Source organism: Myiozetetes cayanensis, unplaced genomic scaffold, assembly GCF_022539395.1.
Source record: "Myiozetetes cayanensis isolate MyiCay16 unplaced genomic scaffold, myiCay2020 scf5-8, whole genome shotgun sequence".
Lineage (NCBI taxonomy): Eukaryota > Metazoa > Chordata > Aves > Passeriformes > Tyrannidae > Myiozetetes > Myiozetetes cayanensis.
In genome coordinates this window covers 111,304,037-111,318,085 of record NW_026087742.1, presented here as the reverse complement: position 1 = coordinate 111,318,085, position 14,049 = coordinate 111,304,037, and positions in this window count along the sequence as shown.

Below are 14,049 nucleotides of genomic sequence, written 5' to 3'. Positions count from 1 at the left end.
TCCCACCATAGGACATATGTGGACTGAGAAAAGAAATGGAGTTGTTTTCAAAATGCATTAGTTAACTCACATTAACACCTTTCAAAGCACATATGGATTAACAGATGATTTTAAACATCACTGTTTTTGTCAAAAGTAGTAACTAATACTTTTTTAATGTTCTGGTAGCTGGGACTTTTTTTTTTTTTACCTGAAAAATAGCTTTACTCAGGTTAATAATAACAATAGTAAAGGCTACTGTGAGGTGTTGCATGAAGGAAGCATGGCCAGGCAGCCTGACTTGTATAAGATAGTGAGGTACGGTGGCTGCTTTTCTGTTTTTAAACCCAAACAACTTGGCCAGTGTTTTTAAACCATGTCTTGAATATTTTCATTTTTTTCCACTTACTTAAATCCACTGGCCCCCATTTTCCAGGATATGTGCCTTTCCTTATTCTCAGGGAAATTGAGCCCAAATTATTTCATCTCCCTGTCAACTGACCTGCAGTGCTTTTCCTGTGTGGCTGCAGAACCCCTGAACTAGGAAATTACTCCTGTCCCTTCAAGGTATATGTTTCTGGGTCTATAATGCATACATTGGAATATCCTGGGCTAGAGAAAATAACCAGTCAATAAACCAACCTCTCAAACCAACCTTCCTCCCAGAGCAAAGCTAAAAAGGAGCTTCACTTGATACAGGTAGGCACAGATATAACCTATTCTTCATCCCAACCATGGCTGCTTTGGGCAGTTTCTTTCCTTCTTTCAAGTAAAAATAACTTCTTCGAACATTCTGCAAGCTCAGATATTAACCATAAGGAGTTTTCATCCTACTTCTGTGTCATCACTCATTGAAAATGCAAAATGCTTACACAACGTAAGTTATGATGGAATATATTTTTAAAAAAAGTACAGCCACACGTCTCCTCTTAGAATTAATGGGACACGTGTGACACTCTCCTGCACAGCTCCATAAATGTCATTCAGAGACTTGTGAGCATCTCTGTAGGAAATGACAGGGAAGCCAGACACGTGTCTGCTGACACAGATCTACCTCCACACACAGTTCAGCTGATAAATTCATCAGTGTCTTTCCTCCATAATAACCACGGGCTAGGGATAATTGAGTTCGGGGTTTTGTGAAGCTTGCACGTGATCTTTTGGTTTTGCTGGCATGTAAGACTATTTCAAATCCACCAAATTCCATCACAATTTGGACTTCCATTGATTAATTTATTCCTCTGATGTTACTAACTTAAACAAGTTAAATGACTTATTTTTCCACCTACACGGAGCCTGTGCCACAGAGACAGAAAACTCCTTGCCTGAACGGTGGGTTAGCACAAATAAATGACCTGCATTTTTTAATTAGCTGTAATGAATTAGCTGTAATTATTACAAGTTAATGCAAAGATCCATCATTTTGCCACCCTGCTTTTAAATTTGTCAAAGGAAACCTGAGAGCAGCTGGTTCTGCCATTTTTGCTAACATATTTAGGCAACAGAGCTGGGTGGGAAATGTTCCCATGCTGTTCTTAAATGAAGCAGATCTCTAAAAGTATTCTCCAGATAGGGAAAAGAGTGAGTTTGCTCTGGACTAGGTGGTAGCCTGGTGCTTGTTCGCATTGGGACTACTGGAGAAACAGATTTAAAACCTTTATTGGCTTGAGCTGGGTTTCTCATGTGCCAGGAGGGATTGCCCTGACATGAGTCCATCAGCTGCTCTGTGATGGGTCTCCTTAAATGTCTCTGGCCATGTAAGTTGATTATTCTTCTCTGAGAGGTGCTGTCTGTGTGGGTTTGAGCACTCCCCTGGATGAGGGAGACTCAAATGCATGCTCCTGCTTCAAGTGGTTTTTATTTACAAAACGTGGAGACTACTGCAGCTGGAAAAGATGCTTTCTCCTTTCTTTCAAACAACGCTGGTCAGGAGCACACCTAGTCCTGAAACTGAAACCCCTAGACCAACTCATTGACACATGTTGGCTCCTGGAGCAACAGAAGCTGTGGTTTTTACCGAAAGTTTCACTTTAACATCTGTATTTCCGTAACAATGACTGTTTTTTAAGGTGTCAGCATTTGGTAACAAAAATTATGTAATAGAAATTTCCATATTCTAGAGAATAAGAGGTCGAAAGACCAGTTCCTTGGGCTGCTCTGTGGACTTGGACCTTCTCACGTGGTCTTCAATAAAGCTTCATCCCTGTGATCCCTCTTCTCAGCGCAGTTGCTCTTGGCACAACCAATCACAGATACTCACAGTTGATGCTGTCTGGAGCACGCTGCCAACGGCTTCAAATGCACTTGTAGGAATTCCTGTCTCTGCTGAAGCAACCAGATGATTCAGGGCCTTTAAATGAGCAGGGCTGCAGGGAGGGCAGAGGCCCAGAGGTGATGTGTCCCATGTGGGGAGTTCTCACACTGTAGGGATTGGAATGGAAACAGAATGTTTTAAATCCCCCACAAAGGCACGGCCAGCAGCTGCTCAGCTGCACTGGAGGTCCTGTCTCAATGAAAATCTGATCGGACGGCCAGGAATTAGAGAAACTCTGCACACTCCTGGCTGCTAAAGGAATAGGAGCCAGGATTTGGGAGCCTTGCATTCTCCTCAGTCCTCCTCTTCTGGATAAATATTATTTACACTTTTCTAGACAGTCTTATGGGCGGCTAGAGAAAAAAGAGAAAACAGACAGGAGAAAAAAAATCTAGTTATTTCTGTGACAAGGCCACCTGCTAGTGTCTACTCAGGCTGGTAGCCTCATTGTGTGTACTGCTCTTTTTTTCCTCCACAGGCAGCCAAAGTTTCAGATGTCTGCAATTTTCCAACAATGAGTTAATATTAAGTTCAGACACCAGTTTTAGTCTTCAAAAATTAATCTTTGCAAAGTTTCTATGTCAAGGAAAATGCCGTCCATTAGTAGGAAATTATTTAGAAAAAGGAAGACAATTTGCTTATTTATGTAAGAAACTGCTGTACAATTAAATACAGATATAGGTCAGTAAAATAAGTTCTTTGATCTATTGCTACAAGAAATCAGTGTAAATATGTTTCCTGATAAGAGTTGCTCCAGCGTAATTGCATTTTACAAACTGTGCAGCGTGCTATTACTCAGGAAATGTGTTTACTGATATACATGTCTCCACTCAGCCTCATGGCTGAAAGGTTTGCTTTTTCTGATATTTATAGTTCTTGCACATTTTTAAATAAGGTGATTAAAGTCATGAAGGGATGGAAGAGAGTACAAATAGGGAAAATTGATTCTGGAGCATATAAACCCTCTACTGAAATGGAGACCAGTTGATTGTTCTTAAACAAAAGTGGATTAGTGACATTTGAGATTAAAGTGCAGGACAAATATTAAGAGGGATTAATTTATCCTGTCAGCTTTGACTGTTGTGAGTTTCATCCTTTTGTTAGAGTAGATGAGAATATGATTCCATCACAGCTGTAAAAAGGGCTTGTTCTTCATGGAGTTTTGTCCTATTTTAGTAAGAACAATACTCACTGTGGAAATTGAGCCTCTCCAGAGCTTGCACAAGTTTCTAGCTGAATGTTGGTGGTATTGAATGCTCACTACTTTCTCACTTTAGGGTAAGCTTGCCCTGGGCTTTAGTGGGATTGCTGATATAGGAAGATGGGAATGATCACAATGTTGTTAGAACTCCAACTGTGATTCCCTATTTACTAGGGATGCTGCCATAATAATGAAGGGTATCCAGGTAATTCCTTTCAAGGATTGTGAACCTACCCAAGCAATGCCTGCTGGATAGAAGTTATTCAGTTAGGCAGGACTGAGCTTATTAAACATTGTCTCAGCATGAAAATATGTATATGAGCGTACAGGTTTAAGCAAAGCCATCTCATCAGATTTAATGTGGGGGATATGAAAAGACCATTGTCTAGTTAAAAACAAGAGTGTCAGGAAAGTGGTTGCATTAGTATTTCTTTGTTCTGAAGAGCATGTTGTTGAACTATCAGAGGCAGAAATCTGCTGCAGGATGGGAAAGGAGCCCTTGCAGAGCAGGAGTGAATCTGCACTCCGGTTACAGGGGCTGTGATTCGACTAGTTGTGGGCTCTTAGGCATGGTATTCATAACAAGGTAAACAATCCCTTTCAGGCTGGAGTGGGATGTCCACCATCCTCATGGTCAGTAGCAGGCAACAGAGGAAAAAACAGTGGGTCGTTCCTGAGAGAGAGGATGTGGTTCTGGGTTCGTGGCCAGAGTGGGAGGCAATTCCCGCATCCTGCCTTATCGTTGGGTTCTGGAACCAAGCATGTTGTTCTGCACATCATGTTCCTGTAAAAGAAAAACAATTTGTACAGCTGTCTTCTCTGCCACAGCTTCGGGACAAGGTCTTCCTGGGAGAGCCTGAGGGAAGCTCTTGCTTTTTCTAACAGAAGGTGCAGTATGCAGGGCAGCCTGAAGTCAAAAGGAAATTGAAATCCAGTTTGTCGTTTTGGGAGAGTAATGGGAGCCATCGCCCCGTCCTCTGTGCTCAATGCACAGGGAAAGAGGTGCTGCAGTGTGGTTTGGGCCCTGCTTGCCTTAGGGAACTGTCATGGTCTAAGGGTGCAGTGGGCCTAGGTTGAGTCAGACCTATGGCATTCAGAGTGGCACTATTCCTTTATAGTAATATTTGGTGCAAATGCAGGCTGTGTTTTACATATAAGTCAATGACAGCAGAAAAAAACTGATTAACCATGAGAACTGCCTCCATCTTATTCTTCTTTCTTTTACTGTAATGGAATAGAGTGCTCTAACAGGAGAGTAGAGTATCCTCTGATGAAAGAAAACTCCAAAGGAGGCAACATATTTGAGGGGATGGTCATGCTCTGGTTTGGGATTTAGATGAGACTTGTGCTGTTCCATGACTTTACTGCTCCTGACCTCTCCCCTCAAGATATCTCCCTTCAGTTCTTTGGAAACAGTACCCTTGTGTGAGTGTGAAATGCAGACAGTAATATTTGCCTTTCTTCTTAACTCACTTTGAGATTGACAGGTAGAAAGCTTTTGGTGGGACACTCTAAGTTCCTAATGGAAGTTCAGGTTGTGATCTGGTTCTGCAAAGCTTGACATGGCTGTTGCTGACTTTTGTCTTTGGTATGGCTGTAGCTCCCAGAGTATGAAGAGAAAAAGACCTTTCCTTAGAGGTAGGCAATTCTAGCATTGTACATTGTACATAAAATGTAGCATTGTCATTGCCTTAGCTGTTAGGAATTCAGTTTTCTCTTTTTCTCTCCTTACATTTTTTTTTTTTAAATCATTTAAAATACTTTAGAATATTGAATGAGAGCTGGGGGAAAGAAACCTATAAAAGAATGCATTAAGAATATATTTTAAAGAGATACCAGGAAATGACAACATTCAGGTTGCACACAGAGTCTGAATTTGGCTGCCTTGTGACAGTACAGCCTCTAATTACATGAACAAATATCATTTTCGAAGTCATATGATATAAAAATATGGACTACTTAAAACCTTAGACAAACAAGAAAGTCCCACCAATTGTGTTACACTTACTCTGCTTTGTTGTCTTGTGGGTATGATACTCATTTTCTACAAGAGTTCATTGACAGTACAGGGGGTCTGCAAGTGAGTTGGAATGTTCCTGACTGCAGTGCTTTTCCTGAACGGGGATAGATTTATTAAAAGTTTGAAATGCTTTCCTGACTCAAGCCCATGACGACTGCTGGCAGGGCCCATAGCTGGGGAGCAGAGGCCCTGGGCTGGGAGCAGGATGCCTCCTTACTATTAGAAGAGCAGGGCTTATCTTTTTCAGATTTCTGAAGAGAAGAAAGAGAAGTCTGGAGGGATCTCGGAAGAGAAATCTGTAAAAGAGGAGTAGTCTGACCCAGACAGAAAATTGTTTTTGCAATCTGTGTGAGGCATCTAACCTGAGCCATCCCTGTTAGGGAAGAGAAACTGAATGAAAGGTTACAGATACTAAAAGATAAGACTATTGATAAGGTGTCTGAAAAGCACAAAAAAGGAATTAGGTGTCTGCTTCAGACACTCATCAGGCTTCTCCTCACTCTCCTCCCCAGCAGTATTACCTGGAGGAATTCTTCCTTCTGTACAAGCAGTTTTTCCAGTGGCTCAAGACATTAATGAAGTTTGAGACAGACCCTTAAGTCCTGCTTCTTGACTGCTCCTACAAGACTGTGTGAACTCAATCACATAGTTTTAGTTCCCTGAATTTCACCTTATTTATCTGTCAGATAAATTCTGCCTTCAGTGTTAGATACCTCACACAGCTTTGTGAGGACAGACTTTACGTAAAGACTGTAAAGATTTGCTGGGAAAAAAAAAAAAAAAAAGAAAAAAAAGTGTGGTGTAATCATAACATATTACAGTTATTACCATTTGCCATTAAAAGAATTGTACTTTTGCATGTGAGAAAGGGAAGAAGGAAAGATGCTCATTAGCAGCTTCCTTCCTCAGGCTATGAGCTTCCAGGGACTCCTCTCTGGAAGAGTGAGCACAGCTGCATCCCACAGCAGCCTCAGCTGATGGAACAGCTGCTTCTGCACTGCAGTGCCTCCGTGTGCCCCTCTCTCCCAGCCCCACTCCACCCCTATGCTGGCTCAGATGTTCTCTGCTCCTTTGCAGAGCCATTTTGAAGTGTTCACATGGAAGAAAACTGCCTGTTACCTTGTTGTTGTTTGTTGTTGTGGAGATAGTTTCTGCTGAGGAGTGCTCTGAAGTGTGGCAGGACATTGTTCAGGGGGCCCTGGAGGTGATGCAGGAGAGGGCAGGGCTGTGGGGCAGGGCAACAGGAGTGGCTTTGGTGGCCTGAAGCCACACACTGGCTGAGGCTGCCAAGGAGCCACAGTCTTCTCCTCCAAGCTGGAGTTTTCTGGTGCCCTGACAGCTGCTGCTGAGACTGTCTGGGTTCTGTACAGCCCCACTAACACCAGTGTTGCCCCAGCTGTGGGGAAGTGCAAGGGAGAAGAGTAGTCATGGGGAAAGAAGAGGAGTGAGGATGTTGTAAGATGAGACTACAGTAAAGAACAACTTTAAGAGAGAGAAATGGGAGTTAAGGACTATTATGAAGAAATTGTTGTTTCGTGGCTCATGGCTCTCCAGAAGTTGACCAAACTGGGATTATTAGGAGAAGTTTATCTAATAGTCTGGATACACCACTTTGCCATAGCAGAAAGTGCCTGATTTGCTCACCTCTTAAACTCTGCAGGGAGTTCTTGTCCTTCCTCTGTGCCTAAGGAGGGTTGAAGTAGAATTAATAAAAGTTCAGATAAGGGCAGCAAGGATGAGTGAGGGTACAGAGCACCTCACCCTTTTCTAAGGGGAGTGGCTAAACAGAAAAATCACCCTTGAGTCTGGAAAAGAGAGAGATGGCAAGGGCAGAGAGGAGATGTTGGTTTGTGGTATTTTGTGAGATTGTGAATTACATGGTCAACGATTAAGAAGAAAGTGAAAAGAAAGAAGTATTTCACAGGATCACAGAATATGCTGAATTGGAAGGGACCCCCGAGGATCATCAAGTCCAACTCCTGGCCCTGCACAGGACCATCCCTGAGAGTCACACAGTGTGTCTGAGAGTATCATCCAAATGCTTCTTGAACTCTGTCAGGCCTTGGTGCTGTGACCACTGCCCTGGGGAGCCCGTTCAGTGCCCAGCCACCCTCTGCATGAAGAACCTTTTCTAATATCCAACCTAAACCTGCCCTGACAATTTCAGGCCATTCCCTCAGGTTCTGTCACTGGTCACCACAGAGCAGAGATCAGTGCCTGCTCCTCCTCTTCCCCTCCCAAGGAAGTTTTAACTGCAGTGAGGTCTCCCATCAGTCTCTTCTTCTCCAGATGAACAGACCAAGTGCCCTCAGCCTCTCCTCACATGGCTTCCCCTCAAAGCCCTTCACCATCTTCATTGCATTTCACTATTCCTTGCTAAAAAAAGGGGGTGAACACTCTGAGAAGTTATAAAGATAGGATGATTTAGATTGAAAGAGACCCCTCGAGGTAATCTGGTCCAAACATCTCTTTAAGCAGGTCCAGCATAGGTCAGGATTTTTCCTCCTTGGTTTTGCACACCTCCAAGGATGCAGATTCTCGCATTCTCTTCAACCTGTTCCAGCGTTATCAGATTGAAGATTTGAAGCAGGTTAAGAAAGTGTTTTATTCACTGCATGATCATTGGATGTGTTTTACTCATAGGATGATATGGGGTGGAAACTCTGAATTGATTCACGAGATGACCAAAACACTAAAAGAAAAAAAGCTTCCAGAGTTATTAAAACTGTGAACACAACATCTGGCTTGAGCATTCTGCAGGCAGCAGGCTGAGACAAGGTAAGAACATACTGTGGTGGGAATCACCACAGTTTATTTGTTCTCCTCTGCTCTGACACACCTACTATTGCCCACTGTCAGAGGTGAAGTATTGGATTTGATGGGCCTTTGGACCATCCAACTTGATGGTCTTCGGTCTGATCAGGGGGTAAACCTGGCACCACATCAAGTAGGGTGAAAATGCATTGGAACCCTTAACGCTGCCTTCAACTTCACAGAAGGACAGCTGCCCAGGCAGGTTCGGACCTATTTCCATCAGGCATTAAAAGCTGGTTTCATAACATGTATTTTTCTGTCAAACTTTGTGAATAAAACAGTGCAGGAAGATGTCGTGACTAACGCGAAGCTTTTTATTCAGGCAGCAGATGAAGTGGGTTAGTTTTAGAAAGGAGTAGGAGTCAGAAGAACATTCAGCTTAAGCAGACAGACCAACCTTGGTTAAACTGAAGGGAAAAGCAGTGACACTGGGCCTTGCATATCTGATGTGAAAGACTAGGAATACAATACTGGATTTATTGTTCGGGTTATACATCATCCCAGGCTGCTGTGGTTTTATAGTGGTGACACCTGACCACTTGCTATCAAGAGAGAAATTGAAAGTGCTGCACGATAGGAAAGCTGTTCTTTTTCTTGCTGCAGTTATTTTTATTGACAAGCTTTCAGACACCATGAAAGAGTCCACTGGTACCCAACAGCAAAATACCATACAAAACCAGCCAGAGTAAGATTGAAGGTATGAACAACGAAGCAAATGAACACCATGCTGCCTCTCTGCACACAAAACTGCTTGTTCAGCCTTCAAAAATAAGTAAATAACATTCACAGATGTTTGAATTCAGAGATAAGATGAGTCCATAGTGCAGGGATGTCTCCCATTTTTTGGATTCGATGTGCCACATCCTGTAGGAGAGGTGCTTCTTTCTGCAGTGTGTCATCTGCAGACGAGCCCCCTCACACTCACATCAGACCCCTCCTTTGCCACTCAGAGGAGCTGATAATCTCTTTGTTGCAGAAACATTAATTGATTGCTTGGGGGAAAAAAATTACATTGAGAAGGAATGCAATGCTTTATTTATAGGTTAGTTGTTGCTTTTCTTCCTGTGAAGTGCTTTGAGTTCTGGTAGTTGATTATTAAGGAAAGCAGAGATATGATCATGGACTTTGGGCAAAGTCTTTGTGGTGTCTTTGTCTTCTTACTCCCATTTGTGCTGTTCCCTGTGCAGAGTTTGGCTGCAGCTGTTGGGGTGGAGGCCAGGATGGCACAGAGCACAGGATCTGTGAGGCAGAAGGGCTCAGTGGGCAGGTCCCAGGCAGGGGATGAACCAAGAGACCTCTGAGGGGTGCAGTGCCTGGATCTGTAGCTCCAGCTCAGGGCTTAGTGTGCCCAGGTGTGCCGTGGCTGAGACCTGGTGGATGGCCCAGTGTCATCACAGGCACCAGCTACACCAGATCACCCAGTGTCTAAGTCTATTAATGAGCAAAAAGATACCTTCACTTCCCCTCCCCATGCACTTGAAGGAAAGAAGGAAAGGATATCCAGTGGATCTTCACCTCTGATAAGCGACTCTGGAGCCAGTGCCTATCCTGGCTGGCAAAGAGCAATCTGGACACCCAAGCCTGCACATGGCAGCGATTGGGAGACAAAGAACATGCACATTATTTTTGTTTTTGCAGGATGTATCTTACCCAGGCCTTTTTTTAATATTTTTTTTTAATTTTTTTTAGTGATCTCAGTTAGAACAAGAGAAATAGCAAAGCTTTTAGTAAGATCAGTTTCTCTAATGACTCACCAAGTGCTACGAAGTCAAAACAGGTTGCTTGTGCTTGAAAGGTATAAAACAACCATGTCATTTTTATGGTTACTGTACAAAACACTGCATATATGCATGCAAGGTAACATTTTAAAATCTCATAGAGCTTTTTTCTTGTGCAGCTAGAGGCTCCTTTCTCCTGGATTTTATTCGTGTGTCATGATTTGTATTAAGCATTATTGCTTCAGCAATTAAGTTAATTTCCTTGTTGCACTCTACCAGTCAGAGTTTTGTTCCTTTATACTCCTAAAAGAGAGGAGGAATTAATTTGGGGTACCAATATCCCAGACCAATTCCCCCTGCAGTCCACTGAAGTTGTTCCATTGGTATTAGCAGGGGCAGCTGGTTCTGTTGAGCACTGGGAAATGAGTAATCTCACCTCCAATAAAGACCTACGAGTCCATTTCATCCAAATTTCTGTTACATAATACTATTTGCAACAACATCAATACACCTACATTTCTTTAATGTCTTTCATTCCAAATGAAATTTCACCACCATAGCTGAAAATGTGCCTTTATTTTTGTAATTACACAAGATTTGACAAGAAAAATATCCCTTTCAGCAAAGTCTGACAGAAGAACGAAATTCCAAGGAAATAGAATATCTTGTAATGCAATTAGAGATTTTTGCAAAAAACTTTTGAGAAAAATAAACTCTCATTTTTTTCAGAACAAGACAGCCATTTTAGTATTTTCCAGTACTTTCCCAATATCTCCTCCTTTTTTCTTAATTTTTTTTTTAATTTTTATTTTAAGGAACAAGAGACATCCAGAAGTATTCAAGCCCCTAGAAGATATGAACAGAATATAAATAGTAACATGGGGTATTTCCTTGGGTGAAGAATAATTCTTATACCTCACATTCCTTTTGCAAGTCAGAGTACATCTCTGGGTAGGTCCTGAGGTGGGTAATCCATGCCAAGCTCCCAATTCCACAGCAGCACCTCTACCCAGGCCCCCACAACTGGAGTGGAGCTCACCTGAGCTGCAGGCAGAGGATGCTCTAGACATTCCCAGATGGTTTCTGGAGCTGCCTGAAATGGACTCTGAAGGGAGCTTATCTGATGAATTAAAACAGCAATGCACACAAGAAAGAGCCCACATCCTTGGTTTGTCTTTGCACAAAGGTGTGTCACAGAATCCCTGCTAGGACTCGGTGAGGGGTAGTACACACTCTGAAGATGAAATGGTCTTTTTCCTCCTCTTCTTTCATGCTGGGGAACTGTGCCAAGTGTTTAGATTTTCCTCCTCTTCCTTCACGCTGGGGAAAAGTGCCAAGTGTTTACTGGGGGGGGCTTGTTCTCCTTACCCTGCTGGTTACAGTATGAGGATTGCTGTCCTGAGGATGGGGATGAGGTCCAAGTTTTAACCACACTCTTCCCTTGCACCACTGGCTTCACAAGGGCACTTCCCCTACCTGGACCATGAGATGGGGAGGTGGTATAAGGACAGGTGGGGGTTCATCACTCCCATATGGAACTGTGGAGAAAGCCAGCTTCCATGGCTGTTTTCCTGTGCTGGAGCTCTGTGACCTGCACAAGCTGTTCAAAAAATGGCCAGAGTTAAATGTGATGGCTTATGGGAGCGCCTTCCCAGCTTGATGCAGGTATTTCCTGCCCGACAGCCCCAAAATGGCAATTCACAGAACAGGATGCACATTTCTCTCTGCTTTCTGCTCATTGAAAAGTCGGTGATGACAGACACGATCTCCAGAGTGGCGGTTCTGTGCCTTGCCATGGCTTTAGCCTGACTCCAAGCAAGCAGGCTTGGTGCTGGTGGGTTCCAGGGCACAGCTCCAGGGCCCAGCCACACACACTGTAGTGGACAGAGGAAGAGGTCTGGATGGAGTTTTGGCCCTCCAATCCCTAATCCTCTTTGCATCCTCATGTGGTCATGGAAGCCTTCAATTAAAGCAGTCTTCAAGTTACAGGAGAAATGTGCTGATCTACGTGCAATGCCACAGGCTGGGGACAACCCCAGGAGGGAGGAGTTCTACAGGCAGGATGATGGAAAAGTGGGCATTGTTGCCCCTGTCTGGCTGACCCACACCCCAAACTGTCCTAGGACTGACCTGGTAGCTGCTCTGGGCTTTTGAAAAGATGTCTTGCATGTCCTCCTCCAGGACTACTGAGCTGCTCTACTTCTTTGGGATTTTTAAGTTTGGGTTTCCCCACAGCCAGACCTTTCTCAAGCTGCATAGCTTTTTTTCCTGGTACACCCACATAATTACTCCAGCACAAAGAGTGGGCTTGTGAAGCAGCAGCATTTTAAAAAACCACAAACTCTGATCTCAAGGCAATCTTTCCCTCCCACTTCCTCCCCCTTCAAGCAGGGGTGTCAGCCGTGCTGTTTCTTTCAAACTTTCTCTGAGTCATCTCATCAGGCAGCTTGTAAATACTTGAATGCATCCATCAATGTCAAGTCAAAGTAAGTAAGTAGCAGCACATGCTGTGCAATGGAGTTTCCCTTGCTCACATTTATCTCCTTTTTGGAGGTGCAGAGGATTTAGGAATGACTCCATCTCCCCTTATCATGAACATATATACATAGATGTCATCAAAGATGTTGTTTCATCATGAGAATAAGACACAAGATATAAGATGTGCTTCTTAAAGTCCAGAAAGCTTAGATTCTTCTGAAACTCCCACTATTGTATGATCCAGAGGTGGAATGCCTTCATGTAAGATGCTCCATTCATTTCAAGCCTAAAACTGGGAAATCAGAGACTCTGAGGAGCTGCAATACCAGCAGGCCTTTGAGAATTTGAGTATGTGTCGTTGCTAACCATTTTGGACTAGCTGGTCACAGCATTATGAACTGTTGCTAGAAAAATATTATCTTTTCATATTACAAGGGTGTAATTTGCTGTGTCATCGTTGCATACCGAAATCTAAAAAGCAGAATATGATTCAGAGGGTGTATGGAACACAAACCGCCTCCTCAGAAGGCAAAAATCCCTGCTGAAGAGCAGCAATGCTCCCAAGTATGACTGATAAACATGTGAGTTTTGTCATGAGCTAAATGGCAAAATATGGACCCCTACACCAAGGCTTTGCTCGGCACGGTGCATAATTCACTGATTTTTCTGCTAGGAGGCTGGTTTATGGTAATGAAATCATTACAGTGGGAAGAAAGGAAAAGTCTTGCAAAATTTCTGAGTTATTCCCTCCAGATGGTTTGGAAGGAAGGTCTGGTGTCATTGTGATATTTGCCTAATAAGTATGAAATGGTCTATGGAGGTGGATGAGTGTACTCTCAAGTACGTGTATGTGTGGAAATACGCTCCTCCCCGGCCCTTCAACCCAGACAGGTTGGTTATGTGTGAAAATCACACTGGGAGTCAGGAACTCAAGCTTTAGAGCTGCCTTATGGACTAAACAGGGAAATTGGAGAAGTAAAATGAGTGGTATCTGCACACTGGGAGAGGAGGTGCCCCGAACACTCTTCCTCCTCTCTGCTCCAGCCCATACTGAGAGCTGGGCAGAACTGGTCCTGTGAGGGATATCTCACTCGTATCTGTTACACTTTTAAAACATAAGGCATTGAGATGTCTCTCTAAATTCAGTGGCCTGTCAGAGTAAGATGCTGGTCAAACTGAGCATGGATGGCAGTACTGATCTGCAAGCAGTTTTTTCCTGCCATGATCAAGGGGCATTTCAAAGGTTGCTCTTCCATCTTGTTTCTCAGGGAGTGCAAGTTGAGAGTCAGGACAATCGCACAGCAAAAATGCTTTCCATCTCACTCCTTTATTTACTTTTTTTTCATGATTTCCTTCCACTCCCAGGTGAAGGAATGCAGGCTGTTTGAAGAACTGATCTGCTGGGGTGGGGCATTAACTTAATTTGAAGCATTGCTGAATATTTAGTCATATTCCGTAGGAGTATTAGAATCAGAAAATTCTTGGATTCCTAACAAACTCTGCACGTGTACACAATCTCCAGAAA